Source organism: Pongo pygmaeus, chromosome 5 (genome assembly GCF_028885625.2).
Source record: "Pongo pygmaeus isolate AG05252 chromosome 5, NHGRI_mPonPyg2-v2.0_pri, whole genome shotgun sequence".
Taxonomy (NCBI): domain Eukaryota; kingdom Metazoa; phylum Chordata; class Mammalia; order Primates; family Hominidae; genus Pongo; species Pongo pygmaeus.
The window spans coordinates 66573567-66593991 of NC_072378.2; positions in this window are offsets into that span (position 1 = coordinate 66573567).

A 20425-nucleotide genomic window follows, 5' to 3' on the forward strand; every position below is an offset into this window, starting at 1 on the left:
TTTGAATGTTTACCAGAGGTTTGATTATTCTCATTTTGCCTAGACAGCCATGAAATTTTCTTAATTCTTAAAACCAGAAACTTTAATTTTTTTTTATATACTGTATTAGTTCATATAAAGGTATTTTATTTTATTCAAATATTTGTCAGTATCACTGGATGTTCAAAGTTTTCTTCCAATAGTTGGCATAATTCTGTATGCACTTGCATTTTTTATTTTTATGGTAACTTTTATTATTTATGAAAGTATTGTTTAGAGTAATCTAACTGATATAACAAAAGGAACTTCAAATGGCCAAAAGAAGCATAAGTCTATTTCTTACTCTTGCTTATTCTGGAGAGCAGTTCATCAGGTGATCCTCTTTCATATAATAATTAAGGGATTCTAGAAGATAGAGGCTCTATCATTTTAAACAAAGCATTTTCTGAGATTGTCTTGGAGGTTGATTTCATTCCAGGCACCCAGAAGATAAGAAACTAAAAAAGAATAACAAACTTGGAATTTTGTTATGAACGAGGCCTAGAAGTACACGCATTGCTTCTCCTCATGCACTTATGTTTCATCGGTGAGAAGTCCATGCCTAACTGCAAAAGTTTTGAGAAAGCCTACAAATCCATGCCTAATAGGAAAGGGTTTGAGAAGCACAGAACTTGGTAGCTAATTTTTTGTAACGATTATGAATTGTTGCCTGAGGAAGTATAATTTATTGGTGGACTATCTCTGCCAACAAACCTAAGTCCAGAGCTATGTCTGATCATCATTCCTCACAGGATTGGACTAGTTCTTTACTAGCGTCATGATAGTTGACAATAGATTTGGGAGGAAAATGATAATAAGTCAGGGAAAGCAAGTATCTTAAATTAGTTGTTTTGTGGCTCTAAATCTTTTTTTTTTTTTTTTTTTTTTTGGAGACGGAGTCTCACTCTGTCGCCCAGGCTACAGTGCAGTGGTAAGATCTCGGGTCACTGCAAGCTCCGCCTCCCGGGTTCATGCCATTCTCCTGCCTCAGCCTCCCAAGTAGCTGGGACCAAAGGCGCCCACCACCACGCCCGGCTAATTTTTTGTATTTTTAGTAGAGACGGGGTTTTACCGTGTTAGCCAAGATGGTCTTGATCTCCTGACCTCGTGATCCGCCTGTCTCAGCCTCCCAAAGTGCTGGGATTACAGGTGTTAGCCACCGCGTCCGGCCGGCTCTAAATCTTTTACCAAATTTTCCTAGTAGTACATTTTCTCAGAGATAACTGATCTCTGTGTTCTCTAACCTTCTACCAAGAAGGACCATGTAATTTGCAGGGCATATAAAGCACTGTGTTAGATAGACATTTGTGAAGGTGCTCAGAAAGCTGTTCTGGCCTCTTGAGCTAATTATAAATTACACCTGCTGTATATATTTCTACCTGTCACTTTCATCCCACTCTCTTACACTGACACTCTGTTTCTGGTCTCATCCTCAGTCACTACTAGCACATTGCAGCATGAAAGAGAGTTAAGGGAGGGTATCATAATTTTTCTGATTGGATAAACTTGTTTTCCAAGTAAGATATTGCTATGAAGGCCATACAGTGATATGAAATATATTTTGGGAAAATTTAAATGTGTAAGAACTGTGTAAACATTTTTGCACCTCTTGTCTTCCCATGAGTAGATTTACATTTTAGTTTTAAAGAGTTATTTTTTGAGTTTGGGGTCTATAAAATGATTCCAAAGTTTCCCAATAGCTTAAAACCTAATAGTAACTATAAAACATTTTCATACTGTAGTACACATACAAGCTTCTCGGTGTCAAATGAAAGAAGATATTTTTCTCTTTTTACACTAGAGTGATCTGGAAAGTATTGTGTGTGTGTGTGTGCACGTGTGTGTGTGTGTTTTCTGAATATAAAACTCAAACTCTGGTTACAGTTTGATAGATGAAAATAGGTAAAGGACATTCTAAACAGAGGAAATATGAAGTACAAAAATTTAAATGTATGAATCCATAATATACATTTAGACATAAGCAACCTACATATATTTGCAATATATATTTAACAACATATGTAAACATATCTGTATATTCAGCAACATATGTAAATATTCTAATTTCTTCAATATATGTAGATTATCTCTAAATTCTATTATATATTTATAAATATAAAATAGAATAGAAATATGGGTATAAATATAGAGTTTAATATAGATTTAAATGTAGATAGCTAGAAAAATTACCAAAAAAATGGAAGTAGAAAGTCAAAACTGAATACATTGTGTATATACAGCCAAGATGAATCTCTATCTAGGTGGAAATTAAGAAAAATAAAACTTATTGCTTTTTAAGGTTGATTTACCAGGGAGGAGTTTGGTGGCAAAGAAAGTCTTGCTTTTCTGACAATATGAAAAAAAATAAAAGATTACTATGAGCAAGAAGAAAGAATAAAAATGTAGCTTTCCCAAATAAATCTATGCTTTAGTGAAGGAAATAAGCATTTGAATTATAATTGTTGCCCAATAAATCTGTAAAATATCAATGCTGTGCAAACAGCAGAATGGACATGGAATTTAAGAGTCAAATAAAATGATTGGTTTTAAATTCTACTTTGCTAATTACTAGTTGTACACATGTGGGCAAATTGCTTTGAGCTTTGAACTCAATTTTCTCACTGACTGTATTAGTTTCCTCTGGCTGCCATAACAAATTACCACAACTTAGTTAGATTAAACAACAACAAATTATTATCTCACAGTTCCGGCGGCCACAAGTCCTGATTAGGGCATCAGTAGGCCTATGAGCTCATCAAAGGATCAGTGGGAGTAAACTTTCTTTCCTCTTCCGGCTTCTGCTGACTCCAGGTGTTTCTTCCCTTGTGACAGCATAACTCCAGTCTGTGCCTCCATCTTCACACGGCTTTGTCTTCTTCATCAGTGTTTTTTTTCTCTTCTATCTCTTACAAGGACACTTCCTATTGGATTTCAGGCCCACTCAATAATCCAGTATAATATCATCTCAAAAACTTTTAACTTGATTATTTCTGCAAAGACACTTGATATAGTTTGCATAATTGTTCCCTCCAAATCTTATATTGAAATAAATCCCCAATTTCAAAGGTGGAATATAGTGGGGATATTTGGGTCATAGGGACAGATGCTTCATGAATGGCTTTGTGCCCTCCCCATTGTGTAATGAGTAAGTTCGTGCTTTACTAGTTTGTGGGAGGTCTGGTTGTTAAAGACCCTGGGACCTCTCTTCTCCCACTTTCGTGCTCCCTCCTTTTATCTGTAACACACCGCCTTCCCTTGACTTCTGCCATGAGTAAAAGCTTTCTGAGGGCTTCACCAGAAGCCTAGCAGATGCCTAGTTCTTGTACAGCCTCCAGAACGGTGAGTCAACTAGACATTTTTTGTTTATAAATTACCCAGTCCCAGATATTCCTTTATAGCAATGCAAAATAGACTGATACAACTTGTTTTTCAAATTAGGTCACATTCGTTGTTTTCAGAGATTAGGACATATATTTGAGTGGGCCTTCATTTAATTCACTATGCTGACACATATTGGGAATTATATTACTTTCATAGAGAACATGGTATTATTCTTCCTAGCATTTCTGTATATAACTGTTTTATTTTGGGACTTTGTATTTTCTGTAGGCCTTTTATCAAAGATTCTGTTGATTAAACTGAAAATAGGGTAAATATCAGTCTATTGAGAATCCCCTGAGAATGCTCTTGGGAAATTGACACTCACTTTTTAAGATTATGGCTAGCCTTAAGGACAATAAAATGTCAAAGTTGTTAGTGATTCATTTTTTACCCCTTGATTAAAGTGTGACTAAAAATAAGACCAACAAAGGAGTAAAATACACCTGAGAAATGTTTAAAGCAGCCCATATTCCTGAGACCATCATCACACTCCTGTAACCACTTCTGACTCTACCTATTCTTCTTTTGAACTTGTCAGGTAAGTGAGCGAATAGATCCCCTCCTCAGATTATGTTGCTAGAACTTTAATTTCTACCAGATAGTATATGAAAATTGTAAATGTTAAGGTAGTATGTGTAAAGAACATAGCATGGCGCTTAAATATTATTTTTATTTCCATTATAAAGTATGTTTGTTTACAAATCACACATGTTGGTTTTCTACATTTTACCCCAGAGTAGAAAGAAAAGGGAATTTCTGTATGAAATGGTACCAATATAATTAAATGATTCATTTGTTGACCTACTGTTTTTAAGAGGATTTTTCTGCCACTTTTGTTTAGTGTAGTTAATCCAAAAACTTTACTTGACCACAAAAAGCAATTGTCTTTGAGAGTGTCAAACACAGTCCTGATGAACAGGGAACTTTTTTCAGTTGAAGCGATAATAGGAGCCTATCAGCATATCTATTGTTCCTTTCATTAATCACTTGCCAATAAAAGCCACTGACATGCCTTACAGGATCCCTTAGTGCACTTGGCACAAGATACATGGTGCTTGATCAGTCTATAGTACTTGATGTATATATGTATGCCTTTATGGTACCCAGGAAAATATATCTTAATAGCAGGAAAATTTGTTGCTAAAACAAACGCTTTTGAAACACCATTGTCATACTGGGATATATGAAACACTCTTTGTCTTTCTTAATTCTGTTCAAATGAGCAACAGATATAGAAACATAGCCTTAAGTTGGTCATGCAAACAATTTGTATATTCACATAAAACTTTATTTCAAAATATATTTAATTTACAAATTTTTTTTTCCTTGTATCACAGAGTCATTAGTTGTCAATTTGTAGAAGATGGCATAACCGTATGTAAAATGATTACATGGCAAAATTATCACCATGCATCATATTTATACATTTTTCATTGAAGCCTTTAGTTTAAAATGTAGTCATCTGTTCTTAATAGTTTAACAAATATTTGTCTATAAAACTGTATTGATGCATTATGTAAAATAAAGAAAAGCAGTTAAACTTTATTAATCTAATATATAAAGAATCTGCAGATACAAATATATGAGTTTCATTTAGCCATTGATCAAATAGTTATAACACACAAAAGACCCTAGCAATTAATAGCTTTAGTAAACAATTTTTCATAATTCTTAAACAGATAACTTTTATGGATATCAGTGCTTGCAACTGAAACAAGCTAATCAATAATTTGAGATATCAATGTTAATGTACAGAGAAAATATACAGCCACTTAATGTTAACTTTTGAGTACTTCCCATTTAAAAATTCTTAATTATTTATCATCAAACTAGATCATTAAGGACATAAAATAAGTATTTTAACATTTTAATTATTTTTCTTTGATCAGTTACACTGCATATGTAACCTGTAATGACAATCTAGCTGGCTGATACACACACATACTCGTGCACGCACGCACACACACACACACCCCCCCACACATACATAATACATATATGGATTTGACAATTCTCTTGGAAGAATGTTTCAAAAGTTGATATTGGATTATAATTTATTTTTATGCCATGAATATGAGTATAAGCCTTAATGGAATCAAGGAATGTAAACAAGGATATTTGAATGAAGATAATTCCAGGCAAAGCAAACCAAGTTCAAGGGCTTCACAGAGGAGTATATTTGATCCATTCTCTGGACTCATAGTTGACTGGTGATGCTGTTGTTCTCAGAGATCTGATCTGAAAACAAAGACAAAGAACACTAATAAAAGAGACCAGTCTGTTGCAGTAAGAGTGGAAGGAAGGAAATCAGTCAAGAAGCAACTAGGTATTATAATTCAGGCAAGAGAGGCATGCCACTGGGACTAGAGTCTAGTTTGAGATTTGATGAAAAGTTCGTAACTTTTTAAAGGCAAAGTCTTCATGACATTCTTATCAATTGGTTGTTGGTACTTGGAGAAAGAGGGGAGCCAGGGATGACTAGAGGTTTTTATCTTGAGGGAGAGGCTATGCAGATGCTTTGCTGAAGATGGGAACTGCATTGGCAGCCAATAATTTTCTATGAAACCCAAGATTTGAACAGACTAAGTCTCAGATGTTTTTCAGACATTCATGTTGAAGTGTTTAGCAAATACTTAGATATATTATTAAGAATTTCAGAAGATATAATTTGGAAGCCATCATTTGGACTGGATGAGTTCACCAGAGCTATGCTGTCCCATATGGTAGCCCATGTGGCCATAGCATTTAAATAGAAATTAATCAAAGTTAAACTAAAATTTAAAATTCATTTTCTCAGTCACATTACCCATGTTTCAAGCGTCTAATAGTCACAAGTAGCCACTGGCCTCAATATTTAACAGTGTGGAACATTTTTATCAACCCTGTTTGAGTTCTGTATACTGACATACTATAGCTTTTTATGAAAAAGAAATTTCTCTCTCTTTTTAACACCATTTGTCACTGTGATGGTTAATATTGAGTGTCAACTTGATTGGATTGAAATATGCAAACTATTGTTCCTGGTTGTGTCTATGAGGGTATTGCCAAAGGAGATTAACATTTGAGTCAGTGGACTGGGAGAGGCAGACCTTTCCTCAATCTGGGTGGACACCATCTAACCAGCTGCCAGTGCAGCTAGAATAAAGCAGGCAGAAGTTGGAAGGACTTCACTTGATGAATCTTCCGAGCTTCATTTTTCTCGACTCCTGGGTGCTTCCTGCCCTCAAACATCAGACTCCAAGTTCTTCAGTTTTTTGACCCTTGGACTTACACCAGTGATTTGCCAGGGGCTCTTGGGCCTTCGGCCACAGACTGAAGGCTGCACTGTCAGCTTCCCTACTTCTGAGGTTTTGAAACTCAGACTGATCCACCACTGGCTTCCTTGCTCCTCAACTTGCAGATGGCCTATTCTGGGAATTTGCCTTGTGATCGTGTGTGTCAATTCTCTTTAATAAACTCCCTGTCATATATAAACATGTCCTCTTATTTCTGTCTCTCTAGAGAACTCTGGTTAATACAGTCACTCGATTAATAAGTAACTTTAAGAGTTAAAATATGTTGATACTTAACCTAATGCGTTTCATCCATATATCAATTTAGTTTTATGAATAAACTGAAGAACATAAATGTTAATCTCCCCAATCCGTTCTCAAAACCCACATAAATATATCTCCGTTTACTAAAGCAGTTTGTCAGAATTTTTTAAACTTTAATAAGGAGTTATTTAGCAAGAAAAGTAAGTGTGAATGTGTGTATGCATGTGTATGTGTGTGTGTACTATAAATAATGTAATTCTTAAGATAACTCATCTAGTTTCAAATTCTAGTCTTGCCTTTTCTCAGCTGTGTACACTAGGCAAATTATTTAAACTCCTTAAATCCTGTTTTCCTTATGGGTAAAATGGGAATAATAATGCCTACCTCAAAGTGTTACTATGAGGATCAAAATAGCTAATGATGGCTGTAAGCATCTTAGCACAGTATCTAACACATTGTAAGTACAAAATAAATTTTAGCTTGAAAAATATTGAGTGATAACACTATACAACTATGTAGAAGTAAATTATTGCACATGTTGAACATAGTATAACTTTAGTAAATTTTAAAAGAAAGAAATATTTTATATAAATTTACCAAAGTTTTTACATGACTTTTGTTTGTAGCATTAATATAAATGTTGTGTTTTTAAAGACATTAAATGAACACGTATGGAATTAATAAAAACATCGATTCCTCTGAACACCTCAAAAGCCATATATTTTGTATATTTTTATATATAATATATATTAGAATATTCCTTTATTTTCTAAATGTTAATACCAATTTTTTATGATCAGTATATGCTTTAGCATATTTTGGCCTCTCATTCACAGCAGAAGTTCATTATTAGCACAAGAGTTGGCAGCAAAACTCGTGCTGAAAAATGGAGATAAGTAAGCTTCACACATCTTCTCCAGTTACCTAAGTAAATGAATATCCTACTAAAAGTTGGATTTCCCTCACTTGCAGTTAGTGGAAACCTAAACAACCAGATTTTATGCCTGTTTTGAGAGTGGATGCTACGTTTTTATCTAATTGGTGAATATTTTTTTGTTTTATGTAATTACTATTGTTTCTAGCAATAGACCAAAGACTGATACACTTTAGAAGAAGGTGAAAATTGTTTTGTTAATATTTTCAGCATTCTACAATGAGAAGATCATTCACAATAGCCAAGACGTAGAAACAAACTAAGCGTTCTGCCATTTCCCATAACATTGATGAAGCTGGAGACCAGTATGCTAAATGAAATAAGCCAGAGACACATACAAAAATATTACATGATCTTACTCATGTGTGACACCACAGAAAGTAAAATGTAGAGAGACTGAGAATAAGGTTAGGAGGGGTGGAAGTGGAGGAGTTATATGGGAAGATGTAGGCCAGAGAATATAAAATAGCAGATATATTAGATTAACAAGTTTGGACATCAAATGTATGATAGTAGAAATATGAGTAATAAAATTGTATTGTATTTGAGTACAGCAAATGCGTGGATTTTAGCTGCTCCTGACACAAAAACAAAAATATGGGCAGTTATGTGAAATAATGTATTTGTTAATTTGCTTCACTATATTAATCATCTGCATCTATATACTATTTACAAGTATTTTACTATCTATATATATCCAATGACATCATGTTGTATACCTTAAATATAGACAATAAAATTTGTTTAAAGAAAGAGAAGAAAAATATTTTAAAGAGGTTGTCTGTATAGTTCCTATTTATATTTTTAGAGAAGTTGATCTAAATTCTCCTTCATAACAGTCATCTAAGATGTATATTCTTCTCTGTAGTTAATAAGCATGCAATTCTATTTCTGTCACCACCTGTTTATCCTGCAAGTCCACCACAATCTTGAACATTTAAATATTTATGGTACTAGAGAATTCTTAAAAGTGAAATTATTATAATTTGAAATGCTTCCAATGAATTACTCAGATCCCTTATACTGTAATAATAAACTTGTTTTATATTTGGACCTAGGCATTCAATAATAATGTCTCTATTTTTTTTTTTTTTTTTTGAGATGGAGTCTCGCTCTGTCACCCAAGCTGGAGTGCAGTGGTGTGATCTCGGCTCACTGCAAGCTCTGCCTCCCGGGTTCACGCCATTCTCCTGCCTCAGCCTCCCACTTAGCTGGGACTACAGGTGACCACCACCACACATGGCTAATATTTTGTATTTTTGGTAGAGATGTGGTTTCACCATGTTACTCAGGACGGTCTCGATCTCCTGACCTCTTGATCCGCCCACCTCGGCCTCCCAAAGTGCTGGGATTACAGGCGTGAGCCACTGCGCCCAGCCATAATGTTTCTATTTTTATATTATCATTAATAGAATTAAATTATATATAATTAATGAGATAGTTTGGATAAAATACCAAATATAGAAGAGATAGGTAAAGTCTTGTGTTAAAATAGACTAGGTTATGTATTCAAATTTCAACAGCCTACCCCCAACAGAAATTATGGTTTGGAAATGCTACATACTTGATTTAAGTTAGTGGGACTTACTCCATTCAATCGTGTAAATCTCTCAGAATTTTTTTTTAACTAAAATATGAGTTGATGAGGAAATAGACTTTATCTAATATACTATTCTATGTCCAGTGCATATCTAATGTCTGTAACATGTTACACATTCAATATTTGTTTGTTGAAGGAAAAGAATGATTATTGATATAAAATGAATACAATAATGGAAATAGAGTGATAAATATTAAAATCTTGTTGGAATGGGAAAGAGTGAAAAAGACCACATATTCTATTAGGACTTAAAATCACTAACAAATTTAAGATTTAAACATTTATGTGAAAAAAATTTCCTGACAGATTGTAAATATTTGAAATTATAAAATAATGTAAATTGATGAATTTGATTCTAAAATTGGAAATATGTAATACTCATAACAAAATTTCACACAGGTATGAATAAGAGTTCAAATAAAAATAAAATATGGGCTGGGTATGGTGGATTTTCCCTCTAATCCCAGAAATTTGGGAGGCCAAGGCATGCAGATGGCTTGAGGCCAGGAGTTCCAGACCAGCCTGGCCAACATAGTGAAAACTTGTCTCTACTAAAAATACAAAAATTAGCTGGGCATGGAGGCCGGCACCTGTAATCCCAGCTACTCCAGAGGCTGAGGCACAACAATTGCTTGAACTCGGGAGGCAGAGGTCGCAGTGAACAGAGATTGCGCCACTGCACTCCAGATGGACCACAGAACAAGACTGTCTCAAAAAAAAAATAAACAAATAAAATAATATAATAAGACATGAAGATAATTCAAAGTATGTGAAATGATATTTCTGGAGAAAGATTTTGTATCTTTCACTCTAGTAGTATAAGTATTTTTGAAACCTATAATGCATATATACAATTTTCACATTGAAATACTGATTGCTTGAAGAAATATCCTTTCAACATATATGTGTGCCTTCTATGTGCTTAGCAATTAATACTTTCCTCATGAGGTTTATTTTATAGAGGATCTTGATAAAATAAGCATATGATAAAAATAGATTTCTTCTAATATATATAATATATACAAATGAATATATGTTTATATTCATGGCATCATTCTTAGCATATGTGTTTATTATTAAATTTTAATAAATCATACTATTTAGTCTGTTGAGGTAATCCTTAGTAAGAAAATCAGAACTAATTTATCCAGCATTTTCTTTTGATAATAAATTTTTCAAAAATGATAACCTTGCTTTTTTATCTGTAGCATCAGTTACAAGGTCAAATGAATACATCAAAACTATTACTGAGTGGAGAGGATTATAGTCCAGTGAAAAAAATAAAAAATATAACTTGAAACACAAGGAAATCCAGATTACAAATTCGATTAGTTTCTTGGTAGAAATGGCATAGCAACACATCCCTGATCATTTTCCATAAAATGGCATATTCAGTTAACAAATCTATCCTTGTAGTTATAGATTTATTGTGCCTGTTTTCTCCTAAGATTATAATTCATAGGCTATGTAACTCATAAGATTATTATAACTTAATGTTAAGTCTTCTGATTCTAAATGAACATGTTTACTTTGTTTTTAGATCAAAAGCAATGTAATGTTTACCTCAATGATTGATGATGAAACCAGAACATAATTCATTTGATATATAATAAAATCTCATACTACTGTTTCAGTTTAAAGATCATCAATTTTTCCAATGTAGTAGAAAAAAAATACTGAGCAACCTGGAAAATGATCCTTGGATGAATCATTTGTACATAATGAAAAGAATCTATTGCTTTTGCCAATAAGCTCTTTTTCAGTGTCACGCACAAAGATCCCTTAGGCCTCATCATGTTAGTATATCTGTTTATTCTTAGTTGAATCAAAAATGACAATGAGTTCTTTGTGAATCCACAAATATTCCTTAAACTATAAAATTACATGATGAATGTTATTATTACACAATAATAGTAGGTTGCTTCAACTTTCAATAGACTGAAATGCAGTCTCACAAACTCTTTTAAGATTATCATTGACTAAACAATCTTGAATTAAGCACCCAATGCAAGCCTTGCAACATAAAATTATTTTTCCAAATTGTGTTGTTTTATTGTACAAAATGGAAATAACATGACTTATTACTTAAGAGAGAGTATTTGCATCCAAGACCTGGTATTGCGTATAATGAGCAGGACTGAAGCAGAATAAAAGCTGTAACTTAACAAAGTATAGCAATTTAGTGATGCATTTGAGCCATTAACTATTCTGGCGAAAAGAGGTTATTTTGTTTCCTTTGTGTTCCTTTTATTTACATGTTACGAGTATGAGCTGATGCAAAGCAAATGCCAGGCTCAGGTGAAAGGTGATTAAAGGGACTGTGACACACATCAGAGTATGGAAAAAAGGTCAAATGGAAAATCATGTAGGCTTTTTCCAGTTTCCATCAACTGATTTATCATTTTTAATTCAAAAAATAACAAAATAATGACTGCTATAAAATTATTGACATTTCTATAGAAAAAATAATTTTGTTATGAGTCTAAAAGAGTTTGTGGCAGCAGCCTATTTATATTATTATTATAATAAATAGATATTGTTATCGTTTTTAATTGAAACAGTTACTTAATTTCAAAATTTTCTTGTAATATAAGGTCTTTTAGGAGCACCAGTCATCAAGTTATAGCAAAATACAAAGTATAAGACTCTGGGATGCAAAGTTGAATAACAATTGTGCACATCTAATGGAAGCTCAGGTATTTGAATAGAAAGTTTGCAATGTAACATGCAACATAAAAGTATGGTATTTAAACAAGTATTGTGAGATATCAGTGAGTAGTTTATTAATTTTTCTTTGGAGAGTTAGTGAAGATGTCAGAAAGGAGTTTATCTTTGAACTGAGGCTAAAATGGCTAAAAACTATCTAGAAATTTTATTTCTAGCAATAGAGCTCTTTAAGTATCTGAATTACCTCCCTCGCAAAAATAAAAGTCCCACAAACAGTCCAGGCAGTTGGGTGTGGGGATGTTGGTGGGGTTGAGAAACAACTCCTCTTGAATGCACCAGGGAGCTGAAAGAAATAGTTATCTTTCTAAACCTTGAGGTTAGGAGATTAGCGAGATGAAAAAACAAAAGCAATGAAGACAGCCTTCAGGCTTATGACAATTTTTTATTTTGATGAACTTGAGCTTTAGATTTTCATTGCCTCCTGGAACCTAGGAATGGAATACTAAATTCACGGCATGCCCCACAGTAAAAGTTCATAGAAAATCCTTTTCATCTCAAGACTTAAGTGTTAAGAATAAGCCAGTTATAAGCCTTTCCATTTTCAGTCAACCACAAACCAAAGAAAAATGACTTTCTTGAACCTTCATAATGTGCAGAAAAGGAAAAATAAATATTATTGTGAGTGGTTTCCTCATTTAAAAAAATGTTGAAAAACATTAAGCATTTCTTTTCTCTTGTTCCTGGGGCTGGTTATGGCCCCCATTTGATTAAAATATAGAAAGGGCAAGTCCCCAGACAGAGAAGAGCTGGCCTGATGCTGGAGGCCATTATAAGATCAAACATCATTTTTATGTGTCTGAAAGCTTGACTACTCTGTCTTTTTAAATTACTCCAACACTCAGATACACCAGGACAAGCTAGAGGTAGTTACTGGATTGTTTGAAGGAGAGAAATATGTAGTGTATACCGAGTTATGTTAAGATTTCTTTCTCTCACAGATCCTAATTTTTTCTGCGGCACATATTATAATAGATCTACTCTTGAATTGATTGCTGCTTGTCACAGAAATAGCACAAGGACTTGATTCACATTAAGATAAATATGAAATGAGACTACATTGTAGACTCTCTAAAATTTCCCAGGGTCAGTATTGCAACAGGTAGGTATGCCAACCATCATTGATTCTAGTCCAACAATGAATATTTATTAATCATTTTTAATTTATTCAGTAAGTTACTTTATAGCCACAGTATTTTACACAAAGTGTTTTACAAATCTTTGTAGCAATTACTTGAAATATAATATTAAAAGATTATAGAGATTAAAAAATGATTTTAGATCAATATTCATGAACTTTAACGTTGAAACAGAGAAAATTAAGTCATAAGGCATTATACAATTGTTATTTTTAAACAATATTTTTATGCTAAGCTTTCTGGTGGTGAAAACTCAAAGGAAACTTATATTTCAAGACCTATAAGGGGAAAATATTTATTTATCATTTTGGGTCAGTGTCCTTGTTCTAACAAAGTACTTTTGTATTCCACAAGGTGAACTTATTGGCCCATCACCCTTCTGTATGTACTTTTCTTAAATGAGCGCATTTCATCTCTATCAAGTCAAACCCTCTCCTAATTTGGGACTTGACTATTGATTCTTCTTTCTATTTTCCATATGGTCTTTCACAAGAATTCACATTTGAAAATGTTTGCAGCTTAATCATTTTACCTCCTTCTTCTCTATATAGTTTTTCTTTTCTTTAGTATATATCAGCACTGTGTCCTTCTTGCCAGCAACCTTACTAGAATGAGTATCTTCCCATCCCCTGCCCCATGCCACCATGTCAAATCACACCAAAGTACTGTTTATATTTTTCCTTCTCAATATGTTTAAATAAGCATAATCTTCTTTATTCCAAGTGCCTCTATTCTTAGTCATTTCATACTATTCCTCTAATTGCCACTAAACTGATATACTGTTCTAAAGAGTTTTCTAAAACTGATACACTTTTAAAAAGAGTTTTCTAAAAGTCTTCAATGGACCATAGCACTTACTGCATAAAACTACTTAACAAGGACCAAATACTTCCAGATTCATTCTACATGGCCAGTATTATCTTGGCACCAAAACAAGACAAAGACATACTTTTTTTAAAAAAAGACTGCAGAACAAGATACCTAATGAACATTGATGCAAAATTCCTCAACAAAATACTAGCAAACTGAATTAAGCAATGTATTAAAAAGATCATTCACCATGGCCAAGTTGGATTTATCCCAGTGATGCAAGGATGTTTCAATATATGCAAATTAATCAATACAATACATCATAGCAAACGAATGAAGGAAAAAATGCATATGATCATTTCACTTGGTGTTGAAGAAGCATTTAATAAAATTCAACATCTCTTCATAATAATAACCCTCAATAATGTGTAGGGAAGGAACATACCTCAACACAATAAAAGCCTTATATGACGGATTCACAACTAATATCATACGGAGCGGGCAAATACTGAAAGCTTTTTATCTAAGTTCATGAACACAAGGATACCCATTTTTACCAGTGTTATGTAACATAGTGCTGGAAGACCTAGTTAGAGCAACCAGACAGGAGAAAGAAATAAAGGGCATGCAAATTGGAAAATAAGAAGTCAAGAAATCCTTGTTTGCAAATCATATGGCTTTATATTTCGAAAACCTAAGGACTCCACTAAAAATTATTAGAACTGACCACAAATTCAGTAAAGTTACAGGACACAAAATCAACATATGGAAGTCAGTAGCATTTCTATATGCCAACTGCACAATCTGAAAAAGAAATCAAGAACATTATTTCATTTACAACCGCTACAAATAAAATAAAATACCTAAAAATAAACTTAACCAAAGAAGTGAAAGATCTCTACAGTGAAAATTACAGAACTTTGATCAAATAAATTGAATAGGACACAAGAAAATGGAAAGATATTCCATGTTCATGGATTTGAATAATCAAGGTAATTAAAATTTCCATGCTAATCAAACAATCTACATTTTCAAAACAATTTTTATCAAAATACCAATGACATTCTTCACAGAATTAAAAAAAATCCTAAAATTTATATGGAACCAAAAATGACCCAGAGTAGCCAAACCTGTCTTGGAAAAAAAGAACAAAACTGAAGGAATCACAATACCAGACTTCAGATTACACTATAGAGCTGTGATAACCAACACAGTATCATATGGGCATAAAAATAAACAGATGGACCAGTGATACAGAATAGAGAACAGAGAAATAAATCCATACAAGTACAGTGAGCTCATTTTTGACAAAGGCACCAAGAACATACATTGAGGAAACGACAGTCTCTTCAATAAATGGTGTTAGGAAAACTGGCTATCCATATGTAGAACAATAAAACTAGATCCTTATCTCTCACCATATACAAAAATCAAATAAAAATTCATTAGGGAATTAAATCTAACATCTTAAGGAATGAAACTAACAAATGCAAACTTTGAGAAACTCTCCAGGACATTGGACTAGGCAACAATTTCTTGAGTGATACCACACCCTGGTATACATATGCATTATTTTGAGAATTGCTAACTCATACATCTATATAGTAAGTTTTTTGTCCTTAATTTTACATTATCTAATCAAAATATCTTCTTCAAAAACAGGTTAGTCATTTTAATCTCAATCCCTTTCAGGGTGGTTAATATACTCATGTTTAGTTGCTATGGTTTGAAATTTATTTTGGGTTCATGTACATTCTATCTATTTTTTTACATTCATACATAGTAAAATGTAGTGTTTCATGGCGCTTTAGGTTTTAACAACTGCAAAGAATTGTGTATTCACTACCGCATTCAGTATAAAAAGCTGTTCAATCACCTCCTAAATATACCTTTGTGCTTCCCTTTATAATCCATCCTCCCTACACCACAAAATCTTATAAGGACTTATTTCTGTTCCAATCTTTGGACTTATCCGAAGTTTATATACAAGACTAATCCATCTGCTTATCTACCTGTGTTCACACACACACACACACACACACACACACAACACACACATACACACACACACGTAGGTAATAGTAGAGTGCATGTCTATTGATGACTAGTAGTCTATTTTATGGATGTACCATAGATTGTGTATCTAGCCACCAATTTAAAGACATGCAGGACATATCTAGTTTGGGATAATTATGAATAAAGTTATTAATGAAGAGTATAAAGTTAGTAAATATGAATGTACTGATCTTTTGCAATTATACATTTTTATTTATTTTGTATTAAGGATGGAGATTTCTGGGTATGATGTTCAGAGTTAGGTGTCAACCTTAGCGAGCTAAGGGATGTCCAGACAGCTGGTACAACATTGTTTCTGAGCATGTCTGTGAATGTGTTTCTGGAAGAGATTAACGTTTGAATCAGTAGACTAAATAAAGAAAATTGCCTACATTAATGCAGTGGACACTATCCAATCCATGGAGAGCCAAACAGTGAAAAAAAACATGGTGCAGGAGGGCAAATTTGCACTCTCTTTTACCTGGGAAATCGATCTTCTGCCCTTGAACATCAGCTCCCCCGGTTTTCAGGGCTATGGCCAAGAACAGAATTATACCACTGGCTTTCCCAGTTTACTAGGTTGCAGATGGAAGATCTTGGGACTCCTTGCACTCCATAATTGCTTGAGCCAATTTCTATTCTCTCTCTCTCTCTCTCTCTCTCTCTGTCTATCTCTCTCTCTGTATATATATGTCTCTCCTGTTGATTCTCAGAATCATAGAGTAAGCATATTTTCAACTGTATAAGAAACTTCCAACTATCTTTAAAAGTGACTGTAGTATTTTGCATTTCCACCAGCAATATAAGTTTCATTTGTTTAACGTTTTTTGCCAGAATGTGATATATTTGGTATATGTGTATAATATAAATATATATATATATAACTTTTTTCTTTTTAAAAATTTAACTCCATGATGGTACCGCCTTATAGTTTTGATTGCTGTTTTCCTAGTAGCAAATGATGTTGAGTATATTTTCATATGCTTACTTACCCTCTATGTATCACCATTGGTGAAACAAATTTCACCCATTCTTTTTTTTTTTGGACTGAGTCTCACTCTGTCACCAGGCTGGAGTGCAGTGGTTGTGTGATCTCGGCTCACTGCAATCTCCAACTCCCTGGTTCAAGCGATTCTCCTGCCTCAGACTCCCGAATAGCTGGGATTACAGACTTGCGCCACCATGCCCAGTTAATTTTTGTATTTTTAGTAGAGACAGGTTTCACCATGTTGTCCAGGGTAGTCTTGATCCCCTGACCTTGTAATCCACCCACCTTGACCTCTGAAAGTGCTGGGATTACAGGCATGAGCCACAGCTCCCAGCCTTGCCCATTCTTAATTGAGTTTTTATGCTCTTCTTACTGAGTTTTTAATAATTTAATAAATATTTAATAATGTTTTTATATATTTAGAATAAAGTATTCTGGCAGAATTATGATATACAAATAATTTATAATATTTTGGGGCTTGTATTTGAATTATCTTAATGTTGCCTTTCACAGAAGAAAGTCATAAAATTTAATAAAATACAATTTATCTTTTTCTTTTATGGATTGTGTTTAAATGTTTTATCAAAAAATATATTGCCTTAAAAAGTTCACAGAATTATTATCTTATGATTTCTTCTGGCAGTTTTATAGCTTTAGATTTTTCTTTCAGGTCTATGTTTCATTATGTGTTAATATTTGTATCAGGTATCAGGTGTGATTTGAAGTTAAGTTGTTTTTCATGTGGACAGCCAATTGTTCCCACACAATTTCTTGAGAAGACTTTCCATTCTCCACAGAAATATCTTTGTGCCTTTGTAAAAAAAATCAGTTGATCATATTTGTTTGGGTCTTCTTCCATGCTGTCGTTCAATCAACCTCCGTGTTTTTCATTTTGCCGCAATTATACTCTCCTGGTAATCATTGTAATTTTGTAGTATGCTTTGAAATCAAATACTGTGAGTTTTTTATTTTTGCTCTTTAGTAGAATGGTTTTGCCTATTTACTAAGTTTAGAATCAACTTATCAATATCAAAGAAAAAAACCCACAATTATTTTTATTAGGAATATATTGTATCTATAAAACAATTTAGGAAGAGTAGTCATTATCACAATATTCAGTCTTCTGTCTCTCAATTTATTTCGGTCTATTTTGATCGTATTCCTTAGTGTTTTGTAGTTTTCAGCAAAGACGTATTGTATTCACTTAGATTCATATCTAATCATTTTATTTTTGTTATCACTATATATTGTGCTATTTTTTATTTCATAGGTTAATGATTCATTGGGAGTATATAAAGATATAATTGATTTTCATGCACTGACTTGGTATCCTCTTTAATTTTTTAACTCATTTATTAGTTATAATACCTTTTCTTCATATATTGTTCAGTAGACATTCATATTGTTTATAATACAAATAGCTTTTTAAAATTTTTTAAATATGCAAGATTTTATAGCTTGCTAGAACTTCTATTACATTATTGAATAAGAGAGATAATAGAACTTAAGGGGGAAAGTCTCCAGTCTTTTTTAGGTTCAATATGATGTTGAATAAAGTTAATCTTTTGAGTTGTCCTTATTCCAATTTAAAATTTCTCCTATTATTTGTAGTTTGCTGAAAATATTTATCATTAGTAAACTTTGAATATTGGCAATGCCTTTTATACATCTGATTGATAAGACTATAGAATTTCTTCTCTTCATTCTGTTAATATGGTGAATTAAATGATTGATTTTTGAATGTTGAACTGGCCCTGAATTTTTAGGATAGACTCCTCTTGGTAATGCTGTATTATTTATTTTATATGTTACTTAATGTGATTTGCTATTATGTTTTGAAGATGCTTGTATCTATTATTTTTTTCTTTTCTTGTGATATTTTGCATTTGTTTTATTAAATTCATCTTGGCCTTATAAAGTGAGTTGGACAATGTTCATTCATCTATGTTTTGAAAAAATTGGGTAGAATTGGTGTTGCTGCATTCTTAAAAAGTTAATATAATTCACCAATGAAATATTCTGGGCTTGGAGCTTCCCTTGTGAGAAAGTTTTTAACTAGTTGCAGTTTCTTCAATAGGCATACAACTCTTCATGTTATCCATATCAAACACATATTTTAGGCAGGAAGTGAAGAAAAAAGAAAAAATAATGTGTCTTAGCTACCTGTCTCAATTTTAAGAAACATTATCAGTAATCCAATGCAAAAAAATCAACTTATAGTTATTGAGCAGAAATTAATTTCATGATCATGTCTCAAAACATGGGAGTCTGTGAAACGTAATATTTTAGCTTGACACATTGCCACAAATATAAGTGTTTGTTTTTAGGAAGGAGTGAATAGTACTGCTGAGACAACTAGACTTTCCTCCCCCTCAATAATACAGTAATTCAGACAAGGCAGAGTACTATATAGAGGTTCTGAAGTACCAAAGAGTTAATCTTAATTAGATGTTCAGTAAAAGGAAATTTTAAACTGGGGAATGAGCTGACAGTTAAAAAATACTTTGAGCATCATAATTACATTGTGGTAGTATGAGAGTGAATGAGAATGTTCAGACAGAAAATCTAGACCAACAAAATATAGTTAGTGGAGCATTTTATCTAAACAACAACCAAAGCTAATCCTGAGGCATACTGTAATAATTAATTTCTACTACATACTAGATAATTTCCAGTAGAAACCTCTTACGACTCCTGAAACATCCAAGATTATAAGTCACAGAGGACAAATTAGTATATGTAAAAAATGGATAGACTTTTTTTGAAGTTCTTATTTATAGTGCAGTAACTGTAATGTGGAAATCTAGAATGACACAATCTTTTATTCCTTTTTAGGCCCAATGTTCTCAAAATTTGACAATAGTATGCTATTATGTGGATCTTTTTAATTTATGTTGTTATACTATTGGGGGTATCTTCAATATTTTATTTTATTCTCATTTTTTATTTCTTCTTCTTATTTTATTTGGACATTATATTATTTCAATATTTTACCTCCCAGCATCTTCAGAATTGGTTTTCTACTATTTTCTATATTTTGATTTTTAATTTCTTTTCTAACATTTAGTTAAATTCTATTTTTATTTCAATTGCTTTGCTTTAGGGGTACAAGTGGTTTTGGGTTACATGGATTAATTGTACAGTGGTGATGTCTAGGGTTTTAATGCATCTGTTAGCTGAATATTGTACATTGTACACAAGATGCTTTTTTTTAATCCCTCACTCCCCCTCCTTCTCCCC